At 39.0% G+C, this 13,068-nt stretch overlaps 1 long non-coding RNA gene across 6 annotated transcripts; it reads left to right on the top strand.

Annotated features, from left to right (window-relative positions):
• Nucleotides 1-1,220: 1,220 nt before the first annotated feature.
• On the top strand, nucleotides 1,221-11,378 carry LOC147302226 (uncharacterized). Of its 6 annotated transcripts, XR_015127190.1 has the most exons (10): nucleotides 1,224-1,292; nucleotides 1,498-2,951; nucleotides 3,489-3,650; nucleotides 3,903-4,011; nucleotides 4,117-4,236; nucleotides 4,379-4,540; nucleotides 8,400-8,513; nucleotides 9,240-9,397; nucleotides 9,825-9,882; nucleotides 10,836-11,372. It is a non-coding gene; the product is annotated as an uncharacterized LOC147302226 (long non-coding RNA). The 6 variants fall into 6 exon arrangements; XR_015127193.1 differs by having other exon boundaries at nucleotides 1,221-2,951; nucleotides 8,400-8,506; nucleotides 10,836-11,378; XR_015127192.1 differs by having other exon boundaries at nucleotides 1,221-2,951; nucleotides 3,494-3,650; nucleotides 10,836-11,373.
• The last annotated feature ends 1,690 nt before the right edge of the window (nucleotides 11,379-13,068 follow it).

Raw genomic sequence — 13,068 nt, 5'->3', positions numbered from 1 at the left:
AGCAGCTTACCTCGATCATGTGGTAGAACAGACACATGGGCCACCTACGTGTCCTTCTACGGCAGGAGTAGTTGCCACAAACCTGCAAAACAAAAAGAAATGATCAGGTGACATGAACAGATTTATACAGCCATAAGCAAGAGATTCTTCCTGCCTGTGGGCGTCAAACTGGACCCCCCCCCCCCCTCCTTACTGTAACTATCAAAACTATCATAGTCTAAAACTATCATCTCATATCAAAACTATTATAATCACATTATCTGACTTTATCAGTTATAACAATGAGAAACGGTAAACAATTTGGCAAATAAATTACTTATAATTGTGCTTACCTGGTCCAAATGATCCACAGTCCCTTTGCATTTGTTATAATCCAGGATGATGTGGGGCTTTCTCTTCCCAGAGTCCTGGACTTGTAGCTCACGGTGCCTGGTGCTCAATAAGACAACCTTTTTTCTTTGCTTGGGGATGACATGGTAGCATGAAACAGAAGAGCCCTGTCTCCCCATTTCACAGGCTTGTTGTCGTTTCATGTTGAGACCTGTACAGGCCAGCCAGCATCACAAGCCCCATGTAAGCCTGCAACTCCTCATCTTCCAGTCTTTTACTGACCTGTTGCCCCTGCAGGTTGGTGAAATGCAGGATTAGCTGCATAATGTCCTCTGCAAAAAAAAAGATGGAAAGTGCTCACAGGGCTGCTGATCCTATACGAATTGCATAATGGGTTGGTCCTGGGGTTAAAATGGGGGGAGGAAAAAATGGCAGGACCTCTTCGTGTGTGGGTTGCCACATGATTTCTCCATTTTTAGATCTCCACTGGCCATCCTCCAGTCTTGTCTCTTCCTCCTGCTCTTCTTCCTCCTTCTCCTTCTCCTCCTCCGCACATGAGCTGCAAAGCTCCTCGGTGCCTGGCAAAAATTCTTCTTCGCTGTCAGAAGTATCTCCACTGCTTGTGGAGAGTGCAAAACTGCAGCAACAGCCTCCTCTAAACTGAGTGCACGCTTCATTGTGTCTGTGCAGAAATGACCACTCAGACCAGGCTGCAAAGTATTCTCATAGACTTCAAAGGTGCACCTGAATAAACATGCTATACCATACATCCAATAAGAGAGAGGAGGCACACTCTTGATCAAGAAAAAACATAAGCGCACGCCTTTGATCTCTCCCCCCCCCCCCCCCCCCCCCCCTCTCTCTCTCTCTCTCTCTCTCACACACACACACACATGCACATACATACATACACAATACCATTTTATGGTGGTTAGCTGTTTTATTGTCATGCATTTTACAAGGTAAGATAACCATGTCCTGCATTCAAAACCACTGAAAATGTCTATGGTGGTGCTGTGCCTAATATTGTGCTGGTGTATGCTGGGTAATCGCACAGCTAGCGACTGGGTGACTTTATTCACCCGCTTCGGCTGTTGTCAGTCCATATCCCCTAGATATGGACCATCTCCTGCTAGATTGTTCAGAAGGTTGTTATCATCCATCCAGATGGAGGATCACTAACAGGAGCGTGGGAAGACTCCGGAATCCACTCTGGCTGCAATCCGGTGGATACAGGAGTGTGTACAGGTAAGACCGTTAAACAGCATTTATAGAATGACTATTAAAAGTCAGACCAGCGAGTGTCAATAATGTTAATGTGGTTATGTTAGTAATACACCGAGTGCTAATATAACAGCTTTAAGATGCATTTGTAGATGTTATTACGTGTTTTACCGTCTTTATGGTGCTAGCTTAAAGTTACGGTGTAAACGTTAGCTTATATTGGAGTAAAGCTGTTACTGTTTAAACGATGTTAGCACAGAAATATTAGCTTCTGTCATGACTGACGAAGTTACTAGTTAATAAAGTTTCCAGTAAAGTGTTTAATCGCAGCCACAGACTGACAGCAAATATCTCGATTAGCTTCAGTGCATCTGTAATAAATATGTGCAAGTTTCAGTGCTTCGTTTAAACTGTATGATACTTATACTGACCCAGGGTCAGTGTAAAATACAATCCTAGCTGTGTGAACAAAGCCTGGCTCCTTTAATCCTGCATGAAAAACCTCAGGATGCAGGCTATTATTACTCTTTCCTGCTGGCACACCTGTCACACCTGAGAGTCAGCTAGAAACTTACAGTGACGTGGACATCATGCAAAGACTGCCAGACTCTGTAATACTGCAAATGATCAGTGACTCAAGTTAACACTAAACTTTAAACGGTACCTCTGTGTCTCTGTGTGCTGAACATTTAGGATTGAGTCAGGCTGCATCTGTGTTAGTCCTCTGACAGACTGGTGACCTGTCCAGGTGTGCTCTACCTATGACTACTGGGACAGGCTCTAGCTCCTGTAATAGAAATTTTATGTTATTCTCATTTAAAGCATTTAAGTGCTTATGCATATGCTTAGTTGTGACACTGTTATAGACTGTTCAATGAAGGTTTCTAAAACTAGATGAACTTACTTCAGCAGTTTGAGAAAACAACTCCCTTTACAGGTGCTGATAACGTCAAAGGCACAAAACAGCATAACCATTGATCCGTTAGGTTTCATAGCGAGACACGTGAAGTGGCAGAGCTGACATGACTGAACTGTGATGTTTGATGTGTGTTTGCTCTCCTGTGCACAGTAATAAATAGCATGATCACAGCTCTTTCTGTGTTGCAGACTTTATTTAAAAAATTCCATGACATCTACTATAACTGAACCAACCTGGTGCTCTTCATTTATGGAGGCTGTTGAGTCTGAATGTTGGATGTTGTGTATCTCGTGTTCTCTGGGCTTTGTTGTCCTCAGTCTTTTTGCAGGATCAGAAAACAAAACCGGGAGGCGCGTAAATGTTTCTTCTCCATGATGTTTCTTCAAATGTTTCTTCTGGATGATGATATGACCGTGACACGGGATGCCACCTTTGGTCTTGTGACGAAGCAAAGCTCAGGAAGAAGTGTGATTAAATGGTACCCACATGTTGAGAAGGATGTACAGGGCACCTGCAGCCAAATCCAAGCTTCAGCTTAGTTGTAGTTGCAGAATGCTATAGGACTGAGACATCTAAGGCATCAAATGTTTGATTAAACGGATGAAAAAGAGAAGTTTTTTCCCTATAATTATCACTTCTTAAAATCTGTAGCAACTTCAAGTCTGTCAGCATGCTGAGCATGCTCAGAATGTGACAATATATTTTTGTTCAATATTTAATTTCTTTCAGTTGCAATTGTTAAATGAAAAAATATATATTCTTATAATTTAGCAAACGAATTTATAAAAAAAAAAATACATATATCTGTATTAGTTTTAGTAAATTAATTTGACACCTGTATTGAAAATACCATATTGTATTCATACAGAATCAGTATGGTATCATTGTTTGTCTGTTCACTGATTGTTGAAGCTAAGAGCTACTTTGATCTGTTTAGATCTAAAGTATCCAAAGTTGAGTTCTAATGTTTCTTCACCCCTGTGTGTGTGATATGTGATTTCCTACATGCTGGCAGAGCAGAGCAGCAGTTTGTGCTCACAGATGGTGACGGTGTGGAGAGACGGTGGTATTTCCTCAGAAGAACCAGCAGAGTCACAAAGGACACCAGTCCATCTCACCACCTTGACTTGCTGACTGATGTTCGTCTACATTGCACAGAGGAAATCAACTGACCGAGGTTTGTCCAGTGACGTGTTATGAAATGTATATTTGTTTTATGCTTACAGATATGTTTTTCTTGACAGAGGCTCTGCAGAGGTTAGACAAAGCAGAGAAAACATGTGCTTTACATTTTACTGTGATTTATTGAGATATTTGTTGCCTGATGTTCAGCAGGAATGGAGAAATAGAATCAAAGGGAGATGTTTTTCCTGTTTTTGTAATGATGTAAGTAAATCTTCAATATTATTTATTTGCTTGGTTATATTAGGAGCGTTTCTGAGTGAGGGGGAGAGGAGTCATCATCCAGGTAAAGTGACGTGGATCAGTGGATACACTTGTCTCCCCTTTAAAGGAGACGATCCAAGTCATCCTTAAATGTTAGCGCTTTCAAATACACAAACATTTTTAAAGGACAAAAATGAACATCCAACTTTGACTGTAATACAAAATAAATCTTTGCATGTGTGTTTTCAAACTCTCAGATGGGCAGTATATCAGTCTTGGACTGTCTAACCTGCCGGAGCAGCACTGAATGACCACCGCACGAGCATGTTCCTGCAACATTCAGCATCTGATCCTTCATCTGTGTGCTTCTGCTTTTGGTAAGTAGAGTTACCCAACTCCAGTAACTCTAAACACATGCCATCCATTTCTAACGGCCTGGTTACTTCCTGTCAGTTACTTTAGAAACCATGTGGTCACCTGACCTAACACTGTTTCTTCTTCTTCTCCTTAATGTTGAAGTGTCAAATGTCAAACAGCTGGAGAGGAAACTACACCAGTGTACTGGGATGTTTCAGCAACACGTGCCAGATGCTGTTCCTTCATGGTGACATCACCAGAGACAGTCCCGCCCACCTCAGGACCCATTGATTATGATGATCTGATCCATCAAACCCCCAGCAGGTGAACTTTATTCATGACATAACACCGCAACAATGTAAAAAATTAAACAGCAACAGTCTAAATGTAAAGTGCATTCTAAAGTCCTCTTCAATAAATTGTATGCAAAGAGTCATTCAGGTCACTACAGAACCCAGAGTCTTCATCATTAAATCTCTGGTTGCTTCATTTTTTCTATCCTATATCAGATATTTTAAAGGTTAGCTTAGGTAAAGTTCCATTCTCATGGTGAGGCAAAGTGCTTTATGTGTGTGTGTGCCCGTGTCATGAACGGCTATAAAAGGCCTATAATTAAAGAACAAAGCGGGGTTTGAGTTCGAGTTGCGGCAGACTGTCACTACTTGTAAATGGAACGCAGCCTTCCTACGGCGGACAGCTAATAACAGGAATCGGACGCGGTCCAGCCAAGTCCACAGCAACCACCATAGCAACCGCCTAGCATGACCTTAAAAACATATTCTGTCTTCATAACTATCAAAATCGTGAAATGATTTGCAAAGTGTGAAAGTGTTACAGCTGCAGAGAGCTATGGCGGTATCTATGGAAGCTGTTTACATAGCTAATAATATACGATGTAACCATGGAGACAGTCAGTCACTTGAGCTAGCGGTGCATGTTTACTACAGTGAATAAGGTGATTGAGTGCACAGCGTCCACACTCTGCAGGGGGTAAAGACATTACTTCAATATTGTTTTATATTGATATATATTAGCCTTCTGTTGACCATCACCTCAGGTTCACCATTACAGTTTCAGATTACAGATGCACACTGTCTAAACACATTCAAAAACTCATGTCTCAGAAATAAGCACAGCTGTTCATGTTTGTCATTAGAGTTTTATTTGTAAGAAAATTATGAACTTCATATTGTGCATTAAATAAAAGAACATTTCACAACTCTGAGTCAACAGAAACAGGTAACAGAAATGTCTCTAATGTGTACAGTGTAGTGTAAGCATTAAAAGATCATAAAGGAAAAACTAACATTTATGTGAAACTAATTGTAATAAAAAATGAGCAGGTGCTTTATAGATTTAAAAGAAAGAATCTGAAAACAACACTTTTTTGGTCTAAGTGATCAAAGTAGAAAACAGAACTGATGTTCAAGAACAAACCGTAGCTGCACTAATATTACACATCTCGATCGTTGTACTGAACAGACATGTTGCTTTTAAAACCACATGCAGTGTGTGACCATGACTGTTCACTGAGACCATGAACGCCACTTCGCTGAAGCATTCTTCTTCTTCTTCTTGCCATTAAATTGGAAGCAGAAGCAGCACGAGCTGATTTGATCTACTGAAAGGAAAAAGCAGAACATCTGAGTTGAAACCAGTCAGCTGAAATCATTAAGACAGGAACAAATTCAATGCAGTGTCTCAAGTGGCTTAGCCTGTTACAACTGTTGATACAAGCTAAATACGGTTAACACACAGTGTCAGGGAGCTCCAGTGTGGGAACTAGTGGCTTTAGGTTTGTAGTCATTTAACTTTCATCCATTCATTCATTTAATTCAGGAGGAAGAAATGCCAGGTTGGTGCAGGCTGGTTACATGCATTTGGTCCCATGCTGTCTTTAATTAAATGACTTGGTTCATTTTATGGCTGGGCTGTATGTGGGGTTATATCATGTTATTTGGGCAGGAGTACCTGTCCCCTGTTAGACTTAGAAAGTTTCTCCATAAGTAGAGTTTCTAACTCTTCTAGCACATCTGTGGCTGACAGCTTTTTGGTGGCTCTTTTTACCCCACACTGGTTGTGAGTGTGTAAATAGCCCCACTAGTTATTTTGGGTTGCAGTTAACTAGGGAGGAAGGGGTGGGTATGCCATGATTAGGTGAATAACAATTATATGTGATACATAAATTTCACAATGCATGCATATATCTCTATCAATTAAACCTGGCCTGAGGGCTGCCATTTTTTACATTCAGTTATTTCTCTTAGAAATGTTGGAACTAAATAATGAATGTGTTACAGTTAAAGTGAAACACTGGTCAGTGTAAATGGCTCATTGGGACACAGAAACCTTTAAATTAAACCTGATATCTAGTGTCAAACAATATCAAAGCTGTAAAAGATGTTTACATTCAGAATTTATAAAACTATGATTGTAAATAAATTCAAACAAGTGAGCTTTTCTCTTTGTGCTGAATATCAACACTGTGGTTTCTTAGACTGTAAGCTGTACTTTAGTGCAACCAGTTGCAGAAGCTGCCACTCCAAATGTCTTTTGATAACAAGAAAAAAATACCTTTTCAGTACACGGCCTGAAGTTCTTCTCCGACATCTTCTGCAATCGGCTTTGTCTGCTGGTTTGAAGACAATAAACCACAAAAAAGATGATTTAGTCACTTTGTCTGCGTCATGCAGCTCGAATGTGTCGTGTAACGATGTTGAATAGCCGTCGTTATCCCTCTGCTTTGAGCCTTTTATCAAAAGTTACAGCTAACTTCATGAAGTTGTACAAAAAGGCTTCATTTCGCCGAGACAGTGCGTTTCTGACTATTACATGCATTTGAATGGAGTTCTTGCACGAAACAAAGTATAAGTTTTCATTATGTGAATAACTTGTATTTTACACTGACCCTGGGTCAGTATCAACTTCATGAAGACAGCTGTAACTTTTGATAGAGGACTCACACACACACATATTTATGGCTTTGCCTTATAGAATTCAGCATCTCCGTGCTGAGGAAATAGGTTTTGCAGCTGTTTGAGCTAAGATTTTCAAGTTATTCACAAATTGAAAACCTATACTTTGTGTCGGGCGAGAACTCCATTCAAATGCATGTAATAGCGAGAAACGCACTAACGTGGTGAAATAAAGCGTTTTTCCATAAACTTCATAAAGACAGCTGTAAATTTTGAGAGAAGACTCACACACACATTGGGGGGATATTGAAGTCTATAAGATAAAGCCATGAATATGTTTGTCTGAGTCTTCTATCAAAAGTTACAGCAAGCTCTATGAAGTTGATGAGAAACGCGTTTCTCACTGTTACATGCATTTGAATTTAGTTCTTGCCCGACACAAAGTATAGGTTTTAATTTGTGAATAACTTGAAAATCTTAGCTCAAACAGCTGCAAAACCTATTTCCTGAGCACTGAGATGCTGAATTCTATAAGGCAAAGCCATAAATATGTGTGTGTGATTCTTCTATCAACAGTTACAGCTGTCTTCTTGAAGTTGATACTGACCCAGGGTCAGTGTAAAATACAATCCTAGCTGTGTGAACAAAGCTTGGCTCCTTTAATCCTGCATGACAAACCTCAGGATGCAGGTTATTATTACTCTTTCCTGCTGGCACACCTGAGAGTCAGCTAGAAACTTACAGTGACGTGGACATCATGCAAAGACTGCCAGACTCTGTAATACTGTGAATGATCAGTGACTCAAGTTAACACTAAACTTTAAACAGTACCTCTGTGTCTCTGTGTGCTGAACATTTAGGATTGAGTCTGCATTGACTTTATTTATTGAGACTTTAATGTGCTAAAAGCAGGTTGAAGACAGCTCAGAAACATTTGAAGATTAAAATTTAGCATTATGGCTGCTGGTGGTTTGTAAAGCCTATACTCAGCTGTAGTTTTTGTTACTAATTTATGTTTGTTGTTGTTTAACACAGATTTCAGAAGAGCAAATATGCTTAATAGTTTAACTAGATTTCATTTGTCAGTGTGGGACTGCTGAGTCACCTGAAGAACTCATTTCATTCATTCTCCACATGATGTTCATATACAGAAATGTTTCACAGGAACTGGTTCCTCCCAAACTGTGAACTAGTGTGTTTCCATAGATTATCTCTGTATGAATGTACTTTTAAATGAAGGCAAGTGTTTGTCCTTTTTTGTTCCTCAGTTACAGTACGTGATATCTTGATATCAGGTGGTCAACACTGGGGGAAGACAAGAAGCAGACGTACTTCCAAGAGGGAGCTGCAGTGAGGACACAGCCAGGTCACTGAGGTCAGAGGTCAGAATCTGAAACAGCTCAGGTTTATATTTTAGGGGTTATAAAAAATCAAAATGTATTTATGAAGAAACCTTTAAATAATAGTCATAATTATGATTATTATAAGAAATATCAAACATTTAAGTGGATTTTCTGTTACACATGTTGTATTAGCCCTGCAATAAACTGGCAGCCTGTCTTTGTCCTGTATCAGCTGGGATAGGCTTCATCCTCCCGCAACCCTGAATTGGATACATTGTATTCCAATTATGTAATCTGATCATTTACAAACTCAAGGTATCTAATCAAAATGTAAGTAATAATTATAAAATGGGAAAGCAGAAATAAGTGTGACATAAATGTAAATGTGTTAGCTGACATAGAGGACAGCTACATGTAGTCTGAAAAACCTTTGTTGTCAAGTTTGCAGGTATATCAGCACGAGACATTCTTACATAGAAGAGTCTGTTAAAGTCTCTAACTCAGCGAAGCATTATTGGTCCCGTCTGTTTGGATAAATATAGTAAGTTGATGTTTGTCCATTTATTGACACATTTTCTTAAGTGCTTATCCAGTTCAGGATCACAGTGGAGCTGCAGCTGGATATGTTCATTAAATAAACCTTACAAAAGTTAACAATAAACCTGCATCCATGTACGTTGTTGTCCACAGGATAAGAAAATCAAACTGGAACACTGTGGAACATGTTAATAAATGTTTGTGTGTTTATGCCTGTGTCTTTCACAGGAGGCGCTGGAAGGTTTCCCTAATAGTTCCTGGTGAATCAAAGCAGAACCATAAAGGTTGCTGGATTGCATGATGGCCTTACCCCTGAGCAGTCATCCTGTTAAAGGAGGAACCAGTTAGAAGCTGTTTTCAAAGTAGCTGAGCAGATTTCATCTCAAGTAAGCGATTAACTGTTTGTTCATCTGTTATGCCACTTAAAGAGCATTTAAGGACGTCTTTTGAGTGTCCAGCTGAATTAATTCTACTGGCTCTCATGGTCATTTGTTATTATAGACATATTTTTCATGTTCATCCAGCTATTTAGTAAATTCTATCTATTTAGTAATATCCGTCAGCTATAAAATGTAATATAAATATAAAAAATATCTAAATATCTCCTGCACTTTATATTTTAATGATGTAAGTCTGTTATCGTGTTACATTAGCATTCCTCACATATCAATGAGATGCTGTACAGTACAATCCTACTGACGCAGCAGAGGGATAACGACGGCTATTCAACATCGTTACACGACACATTCGAGCTGCATGACACAGACAAAGTGACTAAATCATCTTTTTTATGGTTTATTGTCTTCAAACCAGCAGACAAAGCCGATTGCAGAAGATTTCGGAGAAGAACTTCAGGCCGTGTACTGAAAAGGTATTTTTTTCTTGTTATCAAAAGACATTTGGAGTGGCAGCTTCTGCAACTGGTTGCACTAAAGTACAGCTTACAGTCTAAGAAACCACAGTGTTGATATTCAGCACAAAGAGAAAAGCTCACTTGTTTGAATTTATTTACAATCATAGTTTTATAAATTCTGAATGTAAACATCTTTTACAGCTTTGATATTGTTTGACACTAGATATCAGGTTTAATTTAAAGGTTTCTGTGTCCCAATGAGCCATTTACACTGACCAGTGTTTCACTTTAACTGTAACACATTCATTATTTAGTTCCAACATTTCTAAGAGAAATAACTGAATGTAAAAAATGGCAGCCCTCAGGCCAGGTTTAATTGATAGAGATATATGCATGCATTGTGAAATTTATGTATCACATATAATTGTTATTCACCTAATCATGGCATACCCACCCCTTCCTCCCTAGTTAACTGCAACCCAAAATAACTAGTGGGGCTATTTACACACTCACAACCAGTGTGGGGTAAAAAGAGCCACCAAAAAGCTGTCAGCCACAGATGTGCTAGAAGAGTTAGAAACTCTACTTATGGAGAAACTTTCTAAGTCTAACAGGGGACAGGTACTCCTGCCCAAATAACATGATATAACCCCACATACAGCCCAGCCATAAAATGAACCAAGTCATTTAATTAAAGACAGCATGGGACCAAATGCATGTAACCAGCCTGCACCAACCTGGCATTTCTTCCTCCTGAATTAAATGAATGAATGGATGAAAGTTAAATGACTACAAACCTAAAGCCACTAGTTCCCACACTGGAGCTCCCTGACACTGTGTGTTAACCGTATTTAGCTTGTATCAACAGTTGTAACAGGCTAAGCCACTTGAGACACTGCATTGAATTTGTTCCTGTCTTAATGATTTCAGCTGACTGGTTTCAACTCAGATGTTCTGCTTTTTCCTTTCAGTAGATCAAATCAGCTCGTGCTGCTTCTGCTTCCAATTTAATGGCAAGAAGAAGAAGAAGAATGCTTCAGCGAAGTGGCGTTCATGGTCTCAGTGAACAGTCATGGTCACACACTGCATGTGGTTTTAAAAGCAACATGTCTGTTCAGTACAACGATCGAGATGTGTAATATTAGTGCAGCTACGGTTTGTTCTTGAACATCAGTTCTGTTTTCTACTTTGATCACTTAGACCAAAAAAGTGTTGTTTTCAGATTCTTTCTTTTAAATCTATAAAGCACCTGCTCATTTTTTATTACAATTAGTTTCACATAAATGTTAGTTTTTCCTTTATGATCTTTTAATGCTTACACTACACTGTACACATTAGAGACATTTCTGTTACCTGTTTCTGTTGACTCAGAGTTGTGAAATGTTCTTTTATTTAATGCACAATATGAAGTTCATAATTTTCTTACAAATAAAACTCTAATGACAAACATGAACAGCTGTGCTTATTTCTGAGACATGAGTTTTTGAATGTGTTTAGACAGTGTGCATCTGTAATCTGAAACTGTAATGGTGAACCTGAGGTGATGGTCAACAGAAGGCTAATATATATCAATATAAAACAATATTGAAGTAATGTCTTTACCCCCTGCAGAGTGTGGACGCTGTGCACTCAATCACCTTATTCACTGTAGTAAACATGCACCGCTAGCTCAAGTGACTGACTGTCTCCATGGTTACATCGTATATTATTAGCTATGTAAACAGCTTCCATAGATACCGCCATAGCTCTCTGCAGCTGTAACACTTTCACACTTTGCAAATCATTTCACGATTTTGATAGTTATGAAGACAGAATATGTTTTTAAGGTCATGCTAGGCGGTTGCTATGGTGGTTGCTGTGGACTTGGCTGGACCGCGTCCGATTCCTGTTATTAGCTGTCCGCCGTAGGAAGGCTGCGTTCCATTTACAAGTAGTGACAGTCTGCCGCAACTCGAACTCAAACCCCGCTTTGTTCTTTAATTATAGGCCTTTTATAGCCGTTCATGACACGGGCACACACACACATAAAGCACTTTGCCTCACCATGAGAATGGAACTTTACCTAAGATAACCTTTAAAATATCTGATATAGGATAGAAAAATGAAGCAACCAGAGATTTAATGATGAAGACTCTAAAACCCACTGTCTTGGCGAAATAAAGCGTTTTTGAACAACTTCATATAAATCGCTGTAACTTTTGATAGAAGACTCAGACAAACATGTTTATGGCTTTATCTTATAGAACTCAATATCCCCGTGCTGGGCAAACAGAACAGGTTTTGCAGCCGTTTGAGCTAAGATTTTAAAATTATTCACATAATGAAAACCTATACTTTGTTTCAGGCGAGTTTCCCATTCAAATGCATGTAACAGTGAGAAACACACTGTCTTGGCGAAATAAAGCGTTTTTGAACAACTTCATATAAATCGCTGTAACTTTTGATAGAAGACTCAGACAAACATGTTTATGGCTTTATCTTATAGAACTCAATATCCCCGTGCTGGGCAAACAGGTTTTGCAGCCGTTTGAGCTAAGATTTTAAAATTATTCACATAATGAAAACCTATACTTTGTTTCAGGCGAGTTTCCCATTCAAATGCATGTAACAGTGAGAAACGCATTGTCTTGGCGAAATAAAGCGTTTTTGAACAACTTCATATAAATCGCTGTAACTTTTGATAGAAGACTCAGACAAACATGTTTATGGCTTTATCTTATAGAACTCAATATCCCCGTGCTGGGCAAACAGGTTTTGCAGCCGTTTGAGCTAAGATTTTAAAATTATTCACATAATGAAAACCTATACTTTGTTTCAGGCGAGTTTCCCATTCAAATGCATGTAACAGTGAGAAACACACTGTCTTGGCGAAATAAAGCGTTTTTGAACAACTTCATATAAATCGCTGTAACTTTTGATAGAAGACTCAGACAAACATGTTTATGGCTTTATCTTATAGAACTCAATATCCCCGTGCTGGGCAAACAGAACAGGTTTTGCAGCCGTTTGAGCTAAGATTTTAAAATTATTCACATAATGAAAACCTATACTTTGTTTCAGGCGAGTTTCCCATTCAAATGCATGTAACAGTGAGAAACGCATTGTCTTGGCGAAATAAAGCGTTTTTGAACAACTTCATATAAATCGCTGTAACTTTTGATAGAAGACTCAGACAAACATGTTTATGGCTTTATCTTATAGAAC

The sequence above is a fragment of the Aulonocara sp. 'chitande type north' Nkhata Bay genome, linkage group LG23, assembly GCF_057382095.1.
Source record: "Aulonocara sp. 'chitande type north' Nkhata Bay isolate Kocher_YH1m ecotype deep benthic linkage group LG23, A_spYH_male_GT1.1, whole genome shotgun sequence".
NCBI classification, from domain to species: domain Eukaryota; kingdom Metazoa; phylum Chordata; class Actinopteri; order Cichliformes; family Cichlidae; genus Aulonocara; species Aulonocara sp. 'chitande type north' Nkhata Bay.
Note: the sequence above shows the minus strand (reverse complement) of the source record. Positions and strands in the feature narration are given on the sequence as shown.